Consider the following 12,312-nt stretch of genomic DNA (forward strand, 5'->3'; position numbering starts at 1 on the left):
GCTGCTCGCAGAGGGAACGAGGGAGTGAAGAAGAGAGGAGAGAGGGGAAGAGAGAGAGGGTTAGGTACACAGACTGGCCAGAGACACTACAGTGCATTAAAAGTGAGAGAAACAGAGAGAGAATGTGAGGATGAACTGGGAAACGAGAGAGAACGAGAGAGATTCCATTTAACCTAGAGACCGACATTTCATGAGTGGGCACAACTATATGGTAGATGGATGGATGGATGGATGGATGGATGGATGGATGGATGGATGGATGGATGGATGGATGGATGGATGGATGGATGGATGGATGGATGGATGGACGGATGGATTTTATTTAACCAGGTAGGCCAGTTGAGAACAAGTTCTCATTTACAACTGCGCCCTGGCCAAGATAAAGCAAAGCAGTGCGACAAAAAACAACAACACAGAGTTACACATGGGATAAACAAACATACAGTCAATAACAATAGAAAAATCTATATACAGTCTGTGCAAATGGAGTAAGGAGGTGAGGCAATAAATAGGCCATATCACATTGGGTGAGGCGGGTTGCCGGAAGGTATATTTAATTTAAAAATGGAAAAAGAGATTGAAATATATTGAAATATATACAAAAAAAGACGAAAAAAACTAAATTTACACGGGACAATGACAAACCGTCTACACTGCTACGCCATCTTGATGGCATGGAGTCAGTCTGTCTTGATGGCATGGAGTCAGTCTGTCTTGATGGCATGGAGTCAGTCTGTCTTGATGGCATGGAGTCAGTCTGTCTTGATGGCATGGAGTCAGTCTGTCTTGATGGCATGGAGTCAGTCTGTCTTGATGGCATGGAGTCAGTCTGTCTTTATGGCATGGAGTCAGTCTGTCTTTATGGCATGGAGTCAGTCTGTCTATATGGCATGGAGTCAGTCTGTCTTTATGGCATGGAGTCAGTCTGTCTATATGGCATGGAGTCAGTCTGTCTATATGGCATGGAGTCAGTCTGTCTTGATGGCATGGAGTCAGTCTGTCTTGATGGCATGGAGTCAGTCTGTCTATATGGCATGGAGTCAGTCTGTCTTGATGGCATGGAGTCAGTCTGTCTATATGGCATGGAGTCAGTCTGTCTTGATGGCATGGAGTCAGTCTGTCTTGATGGCATGGAGTCAGTCTGTCTTGATGGCATGGAGTCAGTCTGTCTTGATGGCATGGAGTCAGTCTGTCTTGATGGCATGGAGTCAGTCTGTCTTGATGGCATGGAGTCAGTCTGTCTATATGGCATGGAGTCAGTCTGTCTTAATGGCATGGAGTCAGTCTGTCTTGATGGCATGGAGTCAGTCTGTCTTGATGGCATGGAGTCAGTCTGTCTTGATGGCATGGAGTCAGTCTGTCTTGATGGCATAGAGTCAGTCTGTCTTGATGGCATGGAGTCAGTCTGTCTATATGGCATAGAGTCAGTCTGTCTTGATGGCATGGAGTCAGTCTGTCTTGATGGCATGGAGTCAGTCTGTCTTTATGGCATGGAGTCAGTCTGTCTTTATGGCATGGAGTCAGACTGTCTTTGTGGCATGGAGTCAGTCTGTCTTGATGGCATGGAGTCAGTCTGTCTTGATGGCATGGAGTCAGTCTGTCTTGATGGCATGGAGTCAGTCTGTCTTGATGGCATGGAGTCAGTCTGTCTTGATGGCATGGAGTCAGTCTGTCTTTATGGCATGGAGTCAGTCTGTCTTTATGGCATGGAGTCAGTCTGTCTATATGGCATGGAGTCAGTCTGTCTTGATGGCATGGAGTCAGTCTGTCTATATGGCATGGAGTCAGTCTGTCTTGATGGCATGGAGTCAGTCTGTCTTGATGGCATGGAGTCAGTCTGTCTTGATGGCATGGAGTCAGTCTGTCTTGATGGCATGGAGTCAGTCTGTCTATATGGCATGGAGTCAGTCTGTCTTAATGGCATGGAGTCAGTCTGTCTTGATGGCATGGAGTCAGTCTGTCTTGATGGCATGGAGTCAGTCTGTCTTGATGGCATGGAGTCAGTCTGTCTTGATGGCATGGAGTCAGTCTGTCTATATGGCATGGAGTCAGTCTGTCTATATGGCATGGAGTCAGTCTGTCTTGATGGCATGGAGTCAGTCTGTCTATATGGCATGGAGTCAGTCTGTCTTGATGGCATGGAGTCAGTCTGTCTTGATGGCATGGAGTCAGTCTGTCTATATGGCATGGAGTCAGTCTGTCTTGATGGCATGGAGTCAGTCTGTCTTGATGGCATAGAGTCAGTCTGTCTTGATGGCATGGAGTCAGTCTGTCTATATGGCATAGAGTCAGTCTGTCTTGATGGCATGGAGTCAGTCTGTCTTGATGGCATGGAGTCAGTCTGTCTTGATGGCATGGAGTCAGTCTGTCTTTATGGCATGGAGTCAGTCTGTATTTATGGCATGGAGTCAGACTGTCTTTGTGGCATGGAGTCAGTCTGTCTTGATGGCATGGAGTCAGTCTGTATTTATGGCATGGAGTCAGTCTGTCTATATGGCATGGAGTCAGTCTGTCTTTATGGCATGGAGTCAGACTGTCTTTGTGGCATGGAGTCAGTCTGTCTTGATGGCATGGAGTCAGTCTGTCTTTATGGCATGGAGTCAGTCTGTCTTGATGACATGGAGTCAGTCTGTCTTGATGGCATGGAGTCAGTCTGTCTTGATGGCATGGAGTCAGTCTGTCTTGATGGCATGGAGTCAGTCTGTCTTGATGGCATGGAGTCAGTCTGTCTTGATGGCATGGAGTCAGTCTGTCTTGATGGCATGGAGTCAGTCTGTCTATATGGCATGGAGTCAGTCTGTCTATATGGCATGGAGTCAGGCTGTCTATATGGCATGGAGTCAGGCTGTCTATATGGCATGGAGTCAGGCTGTCTATATGGCATGGAGTCAGTCTGTCTTGAATGTGTGGAGTCAGTCAGTGTGTAGAATGCTGTAGCTGCTTTTTACATTGTGGTGATGGTGACAGGACTTTTGTTTGCTCTGCTGCCAAGATTACAACAAACACACACAGACGATGTGATTAGAGACCTATCCCTGACCGCTCTTCCAAGATGAGAACTGAGAACATGCAGACTCAGCACACACACACTCACTTATACGCACACGCACACACACACACACACACACACACACACACACACACACACACACACACACACACCTCATCACACACGCATACACACATGCACACACACACACACACACACACACACACACACACACACACACACACACACACACACACACACACACACACACACACACACAGGCTGTCCAATGTTCAATACATTGCATTGTGCATTCATATCTTTAATGAAACCTTGCACTTGCAGAATCATTGGTTCAAATAACTCATTTATCATGAAATACCATAGGAACATTAATTTAGATCACCCACACACAAGATACCGACAGTTTCACTGTGTAGTTGTTTGTACAATCATTAAATATTGTAGTACAAAATATGTGATGCATGTTTCATTATGGTACTACACGTAAATATATCAATGTAAAAGGACTAGTAGAGAGAAAACTACAGACACAGTGGAATCATTGAACAAAATATGAAATGTATTGATGAAATGCAATAAAATCACAACATAGGTTTCTATGAATCAAAGCAAAAATAATTAGCTACAAAAAAGAAAAACACTACTGTAAAACATCAACTGCAGTGTTCCTCACCTGGCTTACTGTAAAAAATCAACTGCAGTGTTCCTCACCTGGCTTACTGTAAAACATCAACTGCAGTGTTCCTCACCTGGCTTACTGTAAAAAGCAAAACAAAGGATTGATTACTGTACTTCTATATTTCCATCAACCCTGTCTTGTGGATTTGGCCATAGGTTCTCATCCACATCACAATGGATGTTTTCATTAGCCAAACATCTTGGGAAGAATCTTTGGGCGAATCCAGGCCTGACACTGGTCTGCGTGATGTCATTGCATGCATCTTCCATGGCCTGGAGAATGGTGGCTTGTTCGTGAGGGCGCCTATCATATACCGTCCAACTCCATGTGGAGAAAAATTCCTCAATCGGGTTAAGGAAAGGAGAGTATGGGGGTAAGTACAGGGTGGTAAATTGTGGTTGGGCCTGAAACCATGCTTGCACCATTTGAGCATGGTGGAACCTGACATTATCCCACACAATGACATAGGCCATGCCATCAGCTCTACAGACCTGATTTAGCTCATCAAGGAAGGTTACATTCGAACAGCGAATCATGTGGCTGCCTGCAACTCAATATATACAGTATATAGAGTAGAGAGCTTTAGATGTTGTTCGACCAAACATTAGAACAGTCAAGATTAGTAATCTAAGCAACTTTGACCGTGGAATGATTGTTGATGCCACACATGGTGATTCCAGCATCTCAGAATCAGCTGCCTTCCTGGGATTTTTACACACTACAGTCTCTAGAGTTTACAGAGAATGGTGAGATAAACAAAACACATTCAGTGAGTGGCAGTTCTGTGGGCAAAACCACCTTGTTAATGAGAGAGGTCAGAGGAGAATGTCCAGACTCATTCAAGATAACAGAAAGGCCACAAATGCTCAAATAACAGCTGTTTAAAACAGTGGTGTGCAGAAGGGCATCTCTTAACGTACAACACCGTGAATAATTCAGGCTGTTGTGGAGGCAAAAGGGGGTCCTACCCAGTACTAGATAGGTGTACGTAATGAAGTGGCCGGTGAGTGTACAGTAATGTCAAATCAGAAAACATGGTCTGGAAAAGTGGTACATGAGTGGTACATAGAAACAGTGTCTGATAAAGAATGATGATGAAATATTACATCCATAGTACAATTGGTTCATGTTCCACGGTAATTTGGGTCAATGGATCTCGTTATCCTGAAACTTTCATGATCTAAACATGGAATATTGTTTGTCAGTTTCCATAAAACTATGCATTAAGAGTAATGCAACAGTTACTTATCATTTTGAGCAGTTGTATCAATTGATAGTTAGATCATTGTAATGAAGTGAATAGACAGTCTTCTCAGATGTAAGGTGTGAATTGCATTTTGAAATGGTAATACTTTGATTTTAAGTTGTGTCATTTTGAACAGGTGATTTTAGTTCAATGAACAAATGGTCTTCACTTTATGTGTATTGTATCCAAGCAATTGGAAAAAGTGTTAGAGTTTTGAAAAATGTGCATTTCGATCATTGTGTAACGGTCATTCTCCTCCTCTTCGTCTGAAGAGGAGGAGTAGGGATTGGACCAAAGCGCAGCGTGGAATGTAGACATAATGATGTTTATTAAAGCAAAGACGAAACACGAAAACACTTCAACAAACTACAAAACAAATAAACGATGTAGACAGACCTGGACTTGAGAACTTACAATCTAACACGAAGAACGCACGAACAGGAACAGACTACATACACGAACGACAACGAAACAGTCCCGTGTGGTGTGACATACACAGACACGGAAGACAATCACCCACAAACAAACAGTGAGAACAGCCTACCTTAATATGGTTCTCAATCAGAGGAAACGTCAAACACCTGCCTCTAATTGAGAACCATATCAGGCAACACATTAACCCCAACATAGAAACACAACACATAGAATGCCCACCCCAACTCACGCCCTGACCAACTAAGCACATACAAAACAACAGAAAACAGGTCAGGAACGTGACACATTGGTTGTGAGTTTTGTGTCTAGAGTTTTGAAAAATGACATCAAGGTTCTGAAATTAGTGACAAAGTGATTGTAAAAAACTGTAATATACCTGTCTTTGCATATATGCACTTACATGCAGCACAATACGTTTTCATTCTGTGTAATTAAGTAATAAGGCATCTCTGAGGTTTGTGGTATATGGTCTTATGCAGGACGCAACGCGGAGTGCCTGGATACAGCCCTTAGCCGTGGTATATTGGACATATACCACAAACCCCTGAGGTGCCTTATTGCTATTATAAACTGGTTACAAATATATTTAGAACAGTAAAAATACATGTTTTGTCATTCCCGTGGTATACGGTCTCATAAACCACGTCTTTCAGCCAATCAGCATTCAGGGCTCAAACCAGCCAGTTTATAATTATGTGTATACAACTGCAAGACAAACAGTTATACATTTCCCAAGACAAATCTGTCGCCCTGAACTCTAGTGTCGCATTCTGATCATTTCCACAATTTCTCCTGCTACACCCCGGGCAGATTTTTTATTTAGTTGCTTCCGATTGTTTCTATCCCTGTAAAACGCTGGTTGCTTTGCTGAAATACTGCAGTGTTTATTACGGCTCCCCCTCTCTCCTCCTCTCTTCCCCCTTCTCTCTTCTCCCCCCCCCCGTCTCTCCCCCATTTTGTCTCCCCATCTCTCTCTTTTTTTCCCCCTCTCTCCCCCTCTCGATTTTGTCCAACGACACTGCCCTCTCCTCTCCCATCTCCTCCTCCTCCCTCTCCCCCTTCTCTCTCCCATTCCCTGGTTCCCGTGTGGATAGGTTAGGTTAGGGGGGGCTGGCTGGAGCAGCAGCCTGGACCAATGACGTGGTGCGACATGTAACCGTGGCACTGGAGAGGAAATCAATAACTGAAACGATGAGGGGCGCTGGGCTGGGCTGGATTAACGTCAGGGGGCCAAGCAGGCCAGGGGGGTTTGGGGGGGTGCTTTGGGGGCCTTGGACTGGAGATTTGAGGTTGGGCGACCTAAGGTATGGGGAGGGGGAAGACAAATTGGGCAAGATGTACAGTCCTCAGCCTCAAGTCCTCAGACCAGGTCCCAGTGTACACCGGTCCTCTCTCTGTCTTTCCTTTAGTTGTTCAAATGTGTATCACTACCAGGACCAACTACACAGATTAACTGCTGGTCCCAAATAGGCCAATATAGAAGTGTTATAGAAAAATGCCACTGTATATGGTTAGGATAGAAACAGCTAGTGAACTACTAATATCTCCCTGCCTTCTCTGTCTAACTTTCCCCAGAGAGGAGAGAGTGTGTGGAGTCAGAGAGGAGAGTGTGTGTGTGTGGAGTCAGAGAGGAGAGTGTGTGTGTGTGGAGTCAGAGAGGAGAGTGTGTGTGTGTGGAGTCAGAGAGGAGAGTGTGTGTGTGTGGAGTCAGAGAGGAGAGTGTGTGTGGAGTCAGAGAGGAGAGTGTGTGTGGAGTCTGAGAGGAGAGTGTGTGTGGAGTCAGAGAGGAGAGTGTGTGTGGAGTCAGAGAGGAGAGTGTGTGTGGAGTCAGAGAGGAGAGTGTGTGTGGAGTCAGAGAGGAGAGTGTGTGTGGAGTCAGAGAGGAGAGTGTGTGTGTGGAGTCAGAGAGGAGAGTGTGTGTGGAGTCAGAGAGGAGAGTGTGTGTGGAGTCAGAGAGGAGAGTGTGTGTGGAGTCAGAGAGGAGAGTGTGTGTGGAGTCAGAGAGGAGAGTGTGTGTGGAGTCAGAGAGGAGAGTGTGTGTGGAGTCTGAGAGGAGAGTGTGTGTGTGGAGTCTGAGAGGAGAGTGTGTGTGTGGAGTCTGAGAGGAGAGTGTGTGTGTGGAGTCAGAGAGGAGAGTGTGTGTGTGGAGTCAGAGAGGAGAGTGTGTGTGTGGAGTCAGAGAGGAGAGTGTGTGTGTGGAGTCAGAGAGGAGAGAGTGTGTGGAGTCTGAGAGGAGAGTGTGTGTGGAGTCTGAGAGGAGAGTGTGTGTGGAGTCTGAGAAGAGAGTGTGTGTGGAGTCAGAGAAGAGAGTGTGTGTGGAGTCAGAGAGGAGAGAGTGTGTGTGGAGTCAGAGAGGAGAGTGTGTGTGGAGTCTGAGAGGAGAGTGTGTGTGGAGTCTGAGAGGAGAGTGTGTGTGGAGTCTGAGAGGAGAGTGTGTGTGTGGAGTCTGAGAGGAGAGTGTGTGTGTGGAGTCTGAGAGGAGAGTGTGTGTGGAGTCACAGAGGAGAGTGTGTGTGGAGTCTGAGAGGAGAGTGTGTGTGGAGTCTGAGAGGAGAGTGTGTGTGGAGTCTGAGAGGAGAGTGTGTGTGGAGTCAGAGAGGAGAGTGTGTGTGGAGTCAGAGAGGAGAGTGTGTGTGTGGAGTCTGAGAGGAGAGTGTGTGTGTGGAGTCTGAGAGGAGAGTGTGTGTGGAGTCTGAGAGGAGAGTGTGTGTGGAGTCTGAGAGGAGAGTGTGTGTGGAGTCTGAGAGGAGAGTGTGTGTGGAGTCTGAGAGGAGAGTGTGTGTGGAGTCTGAGAGGAGAGTGTGTGTGGAGTCTGAGAGGAGAGTGTGTGTGGAGTCTGAGAGGAGAGTGTGTGTGGAGTCAGAGAGGAGAGTGTGTGTGGAGTCAGAGAGGAGAGTGTGTGTGTGTGTGGAGTCAGAGAGGAGAGTGTGTGTGTGGAGTCTGAGAGGAGAGTGTGTGTGTGGAGTCTGAGAGGAGAGTGTGTGTGGAGTCAGAGGAGAGTGTGTGTGGAGTCAGAGAGGAGAGTGTGTGTGTGGAGTCTGAGAAGAGAGTGTTTGGAGTCAGAGAGGAGAGTGTGTGTGGAGTCAGAGAGGAGAGTGTGTGTGGAGTCAGAGAGGAGAGTGTGTTTGGAGTCAGAGAGGAGAGTGTGTGTGTGGAGTCAGAGAGGAGAGTGTGTCTGGAGTCTGAGAGGAGAGTGTGTGTGGAGTCACAGAGGAGAGTGTGTGTGGAGTCAGAGGAGAGAGTGTTTGGAGTCAGAGAGGAGAGTGTGTGTGTGGAGTCTGAGAGGAGAGTGTGTGTGGAGTCAGAGAGGAGAGTGTGTGTGGAGTCAGAGAGGAGAGTGTGTGTGGAGTCAGAGAGGAGAGTGTGTGTGGAGTCAGAGAGGAGAGTGTGTGTGTGGAGTCAGAGAGGAGAGTGTGTGTGTGGAGTCAGAGAGGAGAGTGTGTGTGGAGTCAGAGAGGAGAGTGTGTGTGGAGTCAGAGAGGAGAGTGTGTATGTGGAGTCTGAGAAGAGAGTGTTTGGAGTCAGAGAGGAGAGTGTGTGTGGAGTCAGAGAGGAGAGTGTGTGTGGAGTCAGAGAGGAGAGTGTGTGTGGAGTCAGAGAGGAGAGTGTGTTTGGAGTCAGAGAGGAGAGTGTGTGTGTGGAGTCAGAGAGGAGAGTGTGTCTGGAGTCTGAGAGGAGAGTGTGTGTGGAGTCACAGAGGAGAGTGTGTGTGGAGTCAGAGGAGAGAGTGTTTGGAGTCAGAGAGGAGAGTGTGTGTGTGGAGTCTGAGAGGAGAGTGTGTGTGGAGTCAGAGAGGAGAGTGTGTGTGGAGTCAGAGAGGAGAGTGTGTGTGGAGTCAGAGAGGAGAGTGTGTGTGTGGAGTCAGAGAGGAGAGTGTGTGTGTGGAGTCAGAGAGGAGAGTGTGTGTGTGGAGTCAGAGAGGAGAGTGTGTGTGGAGTCAGAGAGGAGAGTGTGTGTGTGGAGTCAGAGAGGAGAGTGTGTTTGTGGAGTCAGAGAGGAGAGTGTGTGTGTGGAGTCTGAGAGGAGAGTGTGTGTGTGGAGTCAGAGAGGAGAGTGTGTGTGGAGTCTGAGAGGAGAGTGTGTGTGGAGTCAAAGAGGAGAATGTGTGGAGTCAGAGGAGAGTGTGTGTGGAGTTTGAGAAGAGTGTGTGTGGAGTCAGAGAGGAGAGTGTTTGGAGTCAGAGAGGAGAGTGTGTGTGTGGAGTCTGAGAGGAGAGTGTGTGTGGAGTCACAGAGGAGAGTGTGTGTGGAGTCAGAGGAGAGAGTGTTTGGAGTCAGAGAGGAGAGTGTGTGTGTGGAGTCTGAGAGGAGAGTGTGTGTGGAGTCAGAGAGGAGAGTGTGTGTGGAGTCAGAGAGGAGAGTGTGTGTGGAGTCAGAGAGGAGAGTGTGTGTGTGGAGTCAGAGAGGAGAGTGTGTGTGTGGAATCAGAGAGGAGAGTGTGTGTGTGGAGTCAGAGAGGAGAGTGTGTGTGGAGTCAGAGAGGAGAGTGTGTGTGTGGAGTCAGAGAGGAGAGTGTGTTTGTGGAGTCAGAGAGGAGAGTGTGTGTGTGGAGTCTGAGAGGAGAGTGTGTGTGTGGAGTCAGAGAGGAGAGTGTGTGTGGAGTCTGAGAGGAGAGTGTGTGTGGAGTCAAAGAGGAGAATGTGTGGAGTCAGAGGAGAGTGTGTGTGGAGTTTGAGAAGAGTGTGTGTGGAGTCAGAGAGGAGAGTGCGTGGAGTCAGAGGAGAGAGTGTGACTATGTAAGTCAGCAGCAGGGTGTGGCCCTCAGTACTGCCAAGATCCAGATAATAAATATCCGTAATAAATATCATTATTATTGGGCCAATCTCCCCCAATAACGCAGCCTCAGTGAAAGATGACACCAGGGACTTGGCTGGATATTGGTAATATATCAGCATTGATTATTGAAAGTGCTGACAGAGAGAGGGAGGCAAAGTTAATAAAAACTAATAAAAAAAGACAAGAAATACAGGAAGAACAAGGTCTTAAGATGGACTGGCTGCTTATTCACTATAGAAGGAGGAGGGGAGACAGAGATAGGGATCAGGAGTGTGTGTGTGTGTGTGTGTGTGTGTGTGTGTGTGTGTGTGTGTGTGTGTGTGTGTGTGTGTGTGTGTGTGTGTGTGTGTGTGTGTGTGTGTGTGTGTGTGTGTGTGTGTGTGTGTGTGTGTGTGTGTGTCTACATGGAGTATGTAAGTCTGCTGTATGCTCACACATTATTTCTTTCCCAGTGTTTGCTTTGTGTCTTCAGTTCTGCAAAGTACACTAACGCGAGATACTGTAGATCAACACATGGACCCCACCTACACACACACAACATAACACCATCCATCATGTCCATATTATCTTGATAAATCTATACATCAGGTCAGCATATGGATTTGTGTGAATTTTGCATCTTCTCTCTGTTATTGTACCCCCCTCCTCTGTTAGTATTATTAATAATAATATGCGAAACAATAACAACAATATTTTAGTTCTCAGTGTTTATTATGATTTTAGTGGCAAAGCAGAATAAAGATCTCAATATGAGGTAAACTCCCCGCAGCCCCCAAGTCTAATGGGTTTATCCTCTGGCCTGTTGATGTTCATGTGTTGATGTTCTCTGTATCCATAGACAGAATGATTTAGCAGTGCATGGGGATCGAACAGGTTTCCTGTTATATTCATCAGAGATGTAGGGAGGGCGAAGAAAAAATTGTCATTTTACAAATGATTAACAAAATATGCACACGACAGAATTCATACCTTGGTTTTTGTGGTGAATGTGAATGAAAAAAACTGTTTTGATAATGGTTTTCATACACACACCTTGTCCATAATGTAGAGGCCTATGGGATATTCACTGACGAGGTAAGGGAGGAGGATGGTACATGTGATCTGTATTACATACCAATACCAATTGACATACCGTTGTATAACTCCTCGTCTGTATACCTGCAGACACAGACACACAAGTGAGCAGTTCAGTCATCTGTACCCAATACAGCTAGCCTTCAACATTTACATTTAAGTAATTTAGCAGACGCTCTTATCCAGAGCGACTTACAAGTACATACATTCATACTTTTTTTGTACTGGCCCCCGTGGGAATCGAACCCACAACCCTGGCGTTGCAAGCGCCATGCTCTACCAACTGAGCCACACGGGGCCAACATATTCTTATAGCCTACATATTCTCACCTCTTTGTTGATTGATATCCATTGAATTGTGTCTATTTTCTGTTTTAGAAATATTTGCACAAATATGAAAAGATAGATGGTATCATCATAAAACAATATACATTTAGATCATACAAGGGACAAACCTTACCTTACATTGAGGAGATCATTACATTTTTCAGTTAAGTGCCTGCACCTGCTGTCATTTCAAATTCAAATCCAAGTATTTCAGTTGGGCAGTCAGGTTTCTACAAGAACCCCAGCCAACTAAGGAGGTTCCTCGAAGAACCCCACCTCCTATGGGTTTCTTGGAAGATCCTTTTGGGGGCCATTTTCAGTATCAAGAACCCTAAGGTTCTTCAAAGAACTTTGAGGATCTTAGAAGAACCCAAATTCTTTTGTGTGTATGTCCTACACAGTGTAGTGATAGAGGATGTGAGAGGTCTGGGTTGGTGCTAGGTGGTATTGGAGTGACAGTGTAGTGATAGAGGATGTGAGAGGTCTGGGTTGGTGCTAGGTGGTATTGGAGTGACACAGTGTAGTGATAGAGGATGTGAGAGGTCTGGGTTGGTGCTAGGTGGTATTGGAGTGACAGTGTAGTGATATAGGATGTGAGAGGTCTGGGTTTGTGCTAGGTGGTTTTGGAGTGACAGTGTAGTGATAGAGGATGTGAGAGGTCTGGGTTGGTGCTAGGTGGTTTTGGAGTGACAGTGTAGTGATAGAGGATGTGAGCAGTCTGGGTTGGTGCTAGGTGGTATTGGAGTGACAGTGTAGTGATAGA

At 46.2% G+C, this 12,312-nt stretch overlaps 1 non-coding gene across 1 annotated transcript; it reads right to left on the bottom strand.

Annotated features, from left to right (window-relative positions):
* Positions 1–11,447: 11,447 nt before the first annotated feature.
* trnaa-ugc lies at positions 11,448–11,522 on the bottom strand. Its single transcript has one exon. It is a non-coding gene; the product is annotated as a tRNA-Ala (tRNA).
* Positions 11,523–12,312: the final 790 nt, after the last annotated feature.

Source organism: Salvelinus namaycush, chromosome 5 (assembly GCF_016432855.1).
Source record: "Salvelinus namaycush isolate Seneca chromosome 5, SaNama_1.0, whole genome shotgun sequence".
Taxonomy (NCBI): Eukaryota; Metazoa; Chordata; class Actinopteri; order Salmoniformes; family Salmonidae; genus Salvelinus; species Salvelinus namaycush.